This window comes from Lagenorhynchus albirostris, chromosome 17 (assembly GCF_949774975.1).
Source record: "Lagenorhynchus albirostris chromosome 17, mLagAlb1.1, whole genome shotgun sequence".
Classification (NCBI taxonomy): domain Eukaryota; kingdom Metazoa; phylum Chordata; class Mammalia; order Artiodactyla; family Delphinidae; genus Lagenorhynchus; species Lagenorhynchus albirostris.
The window spans coordinates 82205027-82213227 of NC_083111.1; the positions used below are offsets into that span (position 1 = coordinate 82205027).

At 54.4% G+C, this 8201-nt stretch overlaps 1 pseudogene; it reads left to right on the forward strand.

Moving 5' to 3' along the window:
• Positions 1–3970: 3970 nt before the first annotated feature.
• Positions 3971–5604, forward strand: LOC132507993 (phosphoethanolamine/phosphocholine phosphatase-like; annotated as a pseudogene).
• Positions 5605–8201: the final 2597 nt, after the last annotated feature.

The window sequence follows — 8201 nt, forward strand, 5'->3', positions numbered from 1 at the left end:
GCCACTGTTAGGACGTGGTGCATAAAGCACTGGAGAGCCTCTGTTTTGTGAACAAAAGGATCATTTAGATGAGTAGATTCGGGTGTGTCCTCCGCAGTTTGAAATGTGAGATGATCTCTTTGCTGGAGCATTTGAGTGTTCCCATTGGCTTTTACCCCATGATTCTCCTAAAGAGACTTGGAGTGTGATGTGTGTGTGTGCGTGTCTGTGTGTCCCCGTGAGTGGATGCCGTTAACCCATAGGGCTATGCAACAAAAGACACACGTTTAATATTAGAAATAAAACACACAAGACCGCCACCTGTTCTAGGGTTTGAGCATGATTGTGACCAAACCATTTTATAGAATTTCCTTACTTGAAGGCACAACACTCTGAAACTTTAAAATAACGGAGTATTTTACTCAAGTAGGATATAATTAAAATCGGAATCTCGGGCTGTGCATGTCATCCCTGGCTCCTGCTGCAGAGCAGAAGCTTGTGTATTTTGGTAGATGTTTTGTCTCTGGTCCCCCTGCCTACATTATTTTGAGTGTATTCATTCTGTGCAGAACCACAGCTGCTTCCCCAGGCCATGTTGGGCAGAGAATCCACTTTTCCGGACCCACCCAGCCATGCTGGCTTGTCTGGATTCTTCTAGACACTGGAATTGGTGAAAATTACAGAGAGCGGGGGATATACTGTCTTGTTTTCCCGACTCTGCGTTTTGTTTCTGTACTGTCTCTTCTCAGCTGTCACGTTTCCCCCCAAATCTCATAGTGAGTTGCCAAATTTGAAGAGCATCAACCAGTTGTCTGCATCTGGAACCAGTCAAGCAGTGGCTGTAGTTTGAATAAGTTCTGTGTGCATGTAAAATATATACATATATACATATATTCAAGTATGTGCATGACATGTATATCTTCGTACTTTTTGATAAAATGTATTCATTTGTTAATTTTTAATTATATTTGATATAAATCAAGGGTTTGTTGCAAAACTTTATATTTAAGAACAGTGTTTAAAAAAAACAAAAACAAAAAGAGAAGTCCCAACCATGCAACACAACTGGGACTTGCTTTAAAAAAAATTCTGTGATTGACTAGTTTGCTGCCTGAGTAATATTTATCAGCCAAACTTTGGATTCTGCTATTGTTTCTACAATGACATTTTGTATGAAGCAAAGTCCTTGGATTAAAATAAAACTTAGCAAAAAACAAAACACCACCATGCTGCTGGGTGATATATGCAAGGGGTGCGGAGCCAGGCGGATGAGCCATCTCCGTGGGTACAGGGCTCGGGGGCGGAGGGCACAGGGCTCAGAAGAAGGTGAGAACCTCTTCAACTTGCTCTGGGGCTGATAGGATGCAAGGGTGGATTAGGCCCAGCGTCATGGTGAGGATCAGGGTAGGCTTGTGGCTGGAGGAGCCAGGATAAGGACTCATGGGGGATGTGGTTGTTTTAGGGTTAGGAATACAGTTTGGGAGTTGAGCAGGCATTGGCTGAGGTTTGGGGTGGCTGTGTCGGGTGGGTTAACGGTTAGAGGTTAGAGTTAGGTTTGGGGTTGAGGTTGGGATGTAAGTTAGAGTTGGGGTTAGGAATTAGAGGTTAGGGTTAGGTTACAGGCAAAGGGTTTGTCTATATAACCACTAACAGTGTAGGGTTATGTGGGTATAAGAACTAAGGTTTTGTTCAGTTTACTGTATATTAGAGTTCATTTAGAAAAGGCGTAATTGAACAGGCTTAGGTTTCAGACAAAAATGAAAATTATGGTTCTGATTACACAGGGAAAAGGGATTGGAGTAGGGTTCAAATTTTCAATCTGTTCTAATAGGGACCTATATTCGGATTAGGGTTAAGGGTGGTGTAGGATCATGGTCAGGCTCAGAGGTTAGGGTTAGGAGTAGAGTAAGGTTCAGAGTTAGAGGGTCAGGAGTAAGGATAGAAATTCAGGCTCAGGGCTCAGGGTTAGAATGTAGGGTCAGGGTCAGGGTTAGAGGCTCAGGGGCAGAATTAGAGGGTACATTAAGAGGATGAAGGGCTTCCCTGGTGGCGCAGTGGATAGGACTCCGTGCTTCCAGTGCAGGGGGCCTGGGTCAAATCCCTGGTCAGGGCCCTAGATCCCACATTCATGCCACAACTAAGAGTTTGCATGCCACAACTAGGGAGACCGCATGCCACAACTAAGGAGTTGGCAAGCTGTAACTAAGGAGCCCACGAGCCACGACTAAGGAGCCTGCCTGCTGCAACTAAAGACCAGGTGCAACAAAAAAACAACAAAAAAAGAGGATGAGGTTTGGAGGGATTAGAGTTAAAGGATGCAGGCTAGAGGGTCAGGGTTAGAGGGTTAGGTTAGATTGTCTGAGTCAGGGTCAGGGTAAGGGTTAGGAGTTTACAGGGCAAGGTCGAGTATATAGGGGCTAGGGGTTAGGAGTATTAGGGTTTAGGTTTAGAGATTAGGAGGTTAGGGTTAGGGAGTTAACAGTAGAGATTTGGGCATTAGGGTTAGTGGGTTAGTGTTAAGCATAACTGGCCCACGACCCCCCTAACCCCACACCTCTGAGTCCTCTAGGATGGACAGGACTTGCCCTGGGTCACTCATGAGTGTGGGGTTCACCTGGACCGCTGGTTATCTACCCCCCGTCCTGGAACCTGATAGCAGAAGAATGAAATGTCTGCTCCGGTCACTGACTGTTTCAAATCCAACTCAACCTCAGTCAACAGTTGTTAGGGCCTCAGAAGTCCACAGGGTTTCCTCCTACCATCTGAACTGGAAAGAGCAGTGCTGGCCCCACTTGGCCTGGGCAGCCCCGGTCCAGCACAGGCCTGGCTGAGGTCACTCCATGGTCATGTTATGAATTTATACAGAACTTGGTGCAGCGACCTACCAGCCCCCAGATGCTGCCTCCTGAGGGCTGGTGGGGCCCTCCTGGGACTGCAGGCATCCTTTGTCCCATCTGAGTGGGCATCAACAGACATCAAGTCTCAGGACAGCCCTTGACCTCTGACCACACAGGCAGGCATCTGTGGTCCTCCAGCTCAGGCCAGTCTGGTCCCCGTCAAGCCTCTGTGGCCAATTACTGAGCTGACCATGCTGCTGGGCAATTGAATCTGCCGCTTTCCCCAAGCCAGCATCTGTTCTCATGCCAAAGTCCAGAACCTCAGCTTTCCTCTGGGCACTTCTTACCTGTTTCCAGTCCAAACAGTTCCAGAGGGCTGATGCTACGTTCCACCCACCTTGAAGATGGGCGTATGATCCACATCTAGCCAATCCCATGGTACACCTTATGGGTGCTCTGATGGTTCAAGGACGATGCTATGACCCAAAACCAGGCCAATGACGTTTATTTTATTTTATTTTTTGGCCATGCTGTGCACACGGGATTTTAGTTCCCCGACCAAGGATCGAACCTGTGCCCCCTACATTGGGAGCGCAGAGTCTTAACCACTGGACCACCAGGGAAGTCCCATCCCCTCATTTTCAAAACTGCTATGGATTTAAAGCACACAAGATGATTGTGATATGAGTGGCCTTTTCAGTATGACTTCTTTGACTTAGAATGTTTTCAATGTTTATCCATGTTGTAACATGTATTATCAGTGCTTCATTCATTTTTTTTATTGTGGTTAAAAATACATAACATGGGGATGGGGGGCAAGTGGAGGGAATGGCCCACATGCACATCATTCACGGACCCTCTGGACTGGAGGGACTCGTGAGAGCCGGAGCCCAGAAATCCGGGGATGGATAAGACACAGCGTCCCCTCCAATTCCCGTAAGCTCCCCTTGCTCCATCCTGCGCCCAAATACCTCAGCTAGGCGCTCTCCCCACTCTTTACACTCCAAACTCAGCCAGGACAGACCTCTGCAGCCGCCGCTCCCCACCCTGAAGGTGAAGCTCAGAGGTCCTGTCCCCCTTTCCTCGGAGGGACTCTTTTTGGTGACCACAAAAGGATTCGATCGCTCAGGACAAAGCTGGTAGAGGACAGCGGGATGGCTGCGCCGGGCGTGCCGCGCTTCCTCCTGACCTTCGACTTTGACGAGACTATCGTGGACGAAAACAGCGACGAGTCTGTCGTGCGCGGGCCGCGGCGGGCCAGCGGCTGCCTGAGAGCCTGCGTGCCACCTAGCGCGAGGGCTTCTACAACGAGTACATGCAGCGCGTCTTCCAGTACCTGGGCGAGTAGGGCGTGCGGCCGCGGGACCTGCGCGCCATCTACGAGGCCATCCCCCTGTCGCCCGGCATGGGCGAGCTGCTGCAGTTTGTGGCCAAGCAGGGCGCCTGCTTTGAGGTTATTCTCATCTCAGACGCCAACACCTTTGGCGTGGAGAGTGCGCTGCGCGCCGCCGGCCACCACGGCCTGTTTCGGCGCATCTTCAGCAACCCGTCGGGACGCGACCCTTGGGGGCTGCTGGCGCTGCGGCCCTTCCACGCGCACAGCTGCGCTCGCTACCCCGCCAACATGTGCAAGCACAAGGTGCTCAGCGACTACCTGCGCGAGCGGGCCCACGACGGCGTGCACTTCGAGCGCCTTTTCTACGTGAGCGGCGGCGCCAACGACTTCTGCCCCGTGGGGCTGCTGGCAGGCGGCGACGTGGCCTTCCTGCGCCACCGCTACGCATGCACCGCCTTACGCAGGAGGCGCAGAAGGACGAGTCCAGCTCCTTCCGCGCCAGGGTGGTGCCCTGGGAAACCTCCACCGAAGTGTGCCTACACCTGCAACAGGTGCTGAGGACGTGGCCTGCAGAGGGCACCCGGGCGGGGGGGGGCCGGTGGGGGTCGGGAAAGAGAAAGCTAGTTTTATTACTCTCTCTCCCTTTCGTTTTGGTATATCCCTCCGGGATTTCCTGGAATCCCAGGGTGGTCCATTTGGGGACTGGAGGAGGGAGCTGGGAGCTGTCCCCATCTGTGCAGTTAACCCAGCTCGGCTGCCTCCCCCAGTTCCACTGCAAGCGAATTCCGGAGTCTGGCCGCACCAGGGTGGCGCGCATATCTGAGCAGGCAGCAGTGTTTCCAAAAACCTTGTCCTCCCAGCTGGGAGGACGGGGTTCCCTGTCAGGGTAGAGAAGGAACATGTCCCGCCGCGTCACGGTTAACTGTTGCCTTGGGATGCATGGCCTCCCTCCTCCAGTCTTCTGTCCAGGGGACCCAGGCCCCGAAATGCCCCCCCGCGACCTCCCCCGCACCGGACTCCCTGCGGAGAGAGGTGGCGCTCCCTGCCGACGGTCCCAGGCCTAGATCTTGCTTTACCTACTGTGACCCTATACTACACTCCTTGCCTCCCTCCCCGCCCCCACTCTGTCGGCATCCCCACAGGAAAAAAAGCTAGAGGGAACGGTCACCTCTTGTTGGTGGAAAGAGGTAGCACACTGTCCCGGGGCTCGGGTCTGGCCAGCCAGGGACCTCACAGAGCCCGAAGGTGTCTCCTCGCACCCCAGCCTCGTCTATGCAGCAAGAAACCAGGGACTTAACCAAAGTCGCACCACTGACGGGGCCCTCTGAGTCCCCCTCCTCCCGTATGGAACAGAAAGCCATGATGCTTTAAAGCAGAGCCAGTGGAAACCCAAGGCCCACCTCCGTCTTTTGGTGTTTCAGAGCTGTAAAGGAGGTGAAGGGGCAGAGGTGAGCGAGATCTCTCACGCTGCAGTCTGAGGGATGAGGGCGAGGTGATCTCTGCTCTCAGAGAGCCCCACTTAAGTGAGGGAGCTGGTCCCCACTCTTGGAGGAGTGCCCAGCTTGGGGAACCAAGCCTGAATACACAACAAAGCAGGCAGCAGGCAGAAGAGCAGGGTGCAGCCCACCTCCGCAGAGGGGCACAGGGGTCTAGTGTGGAGGGCTCCGTGAGCACCGAGGAGATGGGAGAGCAGAGGGGCACAGGGGTCTAGTGTGGAGGCTCCGTGAGCACCGAGGACATGGGAGAGCGGAGGGGCACAGGGGTCTAGTGTGGAGGCTCCGTGAGCACCGAGGAGATGGGAGAGCGGAGGGGCACAGGGGTCTAGTGTGGAGCCTCCGTGAGCACCGAGGACATGGGAGAGCGGAGGGGCACAGGGGTCTAGTGTGGAGGTTGCCGTGAGCACCGAGGAGATGGGAGAGCGGAGGGGCACAGGGGTCTAGTGTGGAGCCTCCATGAGCACCGAGGACATGGGAGAGCGGAGGGGCACAGGGGTCTAGTGTGGAGGCTCCGTGAGCACCGAGGAGATGGGAGAGCGGAGGGGCACAGGGGTCTAGTGTGGAGGCCCCGTGAGCACCGAGGAGATGGGAGAGCGGAGGGGCACGGGGGTCTAGTGTGGAGGCTCCGTAAGCACCGAGGACATGGGAGATTCTGCTGCTTAGGGCAGGCAGAGGAGGCTCAATTAGCAGGAGCCGTGCAAGTGGGCTGCCTTTCAGTCCCTCGGCCGCTAGCCCTGCAGGGCAACCATCAGGAGGTCGTCAGGATTGTATTCAAAGTCGGCACTTGCAGCTGGAGACCCTGTCTTCATGGCGTAAGGGTCCCCTGTGGATAAGGGCACCAAACTCCCTGGCTTCCAGTTCTTTCCTGTCTCCAGCAGGCCTCTGGGTGCCTCCTCTGTCTTTACCAGGACCCCTTCCCACTGCACTGGGGGGAAGGAACAGACACAGCTCACAGCCCAGGAGGCGTGCAGGACTGGTCCAGTCTTGACTGGAGCAGGCTTTGGAGTGGGACTCAAAAGGCTCACTGAAGGCGGTGCCTGGGTCAGCATCCCAGAGATCCCAGGCGTCAGCAGCTGGCCTGCACATAGTTCCCGGGGAGGAATCCAGACCCCTCTGAGCCGATGCCCTCACACCAGCCATCGGAGTAGCGGTGGGTGATGCAGATAATGGTGCCCTCAGAGAAGGAGAGTTCGTCGTCCTTCTGGCGCGTGTATGGGTTCAGTGTCACCACTGCAGGGCGGGAGGAGAGGGGTGCCATGAGATGTGCCTCCTGCCCCGCCACAGGGATGCTTGTGCCCACGTACTGGACTCTAGGGGGCAATGTGGGGAGTGGGGCAGGAGATGCCTTCTCCAGAGCCCCAGGACTCCTCCCCAGCTGAGCTAATATTCAGTATCAGGCCAGCTGCTTCCCTCCTCTGGGGGTGCGGTGGGGTGGAATGAAAGGCTCCACAAGTGTGACACAGGCCATCCCCTCCACTCCAAGAAACTTCAGTGTCTGAGACCAGGGCCCCAGGATCTACCCATGTTTTGTAATCTGCTTTCAGCCCCCGTTCACCCTGGTCCTCCCACAATATCTCTAGCAGGTGCTGGAGGTATTGCTCAGTAGGTGCTCTAGTAGGTGCTCAGTAAATACAGTAACATTGAACAGTGTAGACTTGGCCGAGTGAGCCTTGGGCAAGTCACTTAGTTTAACCTCTCAGGCTCAGCTTCGTCTGTTAAATGGGAGTGTGAAGATCCTAGGAGGTTAAGTAAAAGCGAGAAAATGGATGAGAAGCTTTGACTCTGGGGTCTGGTATAAAGCAGGGGCTAAATTATGTTACCCACCCCCCCCCCACATAACATAACATTTGCCATTTAAATCATTTTGAGCATACAGTCCATGGCATTAACTACATTCACGTTGTTGTACAAATATTCTCAGCATCCTCCTCCAGAACTCATTCATTTTCCCTGTGGGAAATTCTGTATCAGTTTCTCTAAATTTTTGCCAACATCTGTTATTTTTAGCTTTCTTGATTGTAGGCCTTCTAGTGTGTGGAGGGGTGTATGGCGCTGTGGTGTTAACTTGCATTTCATCACGGCTCATGATGATTAACGTCTCTTCATGTGCTTGTTGACCATTTGTATGTCTTATTTGGAGAAGGGTCTTTTCAAGTCCTTTTTCCATTTAAAACATTGGGTTGTTTGCCGAGTCCCGCCAAGCGCTCCTCCTGGCGGTTTTGGTGTCGGTGAGTCCGGCCTGGAGCGGTCTCCGCGCCGCAGGGGCCCACGCGCCGGGGCCTCCGTAGCGGCCTCTCAGGAGAGGAGACGCTCGGCCCGCGGCGCCCGTGTCCAGAGCGCCGAGATCGTGCTGTGCCGCGCGGACGCGGCGCTGCCGGGGCGGGTTTTGTTCGGCATTGGCTGCGGCGGTCTGCGCGCCTCTCCCGGAAGCGGGCGTCCCGGCCAGAGCGCACCTGGCGCGGGGCGTCCTCGGGGCTCCTCGCCGTCGGCGCCGCGCGAACCGGCGGGGGTCTAAGGAGCCAGCGCGCGGCGGCTGGGAACGACCCGTCCCGT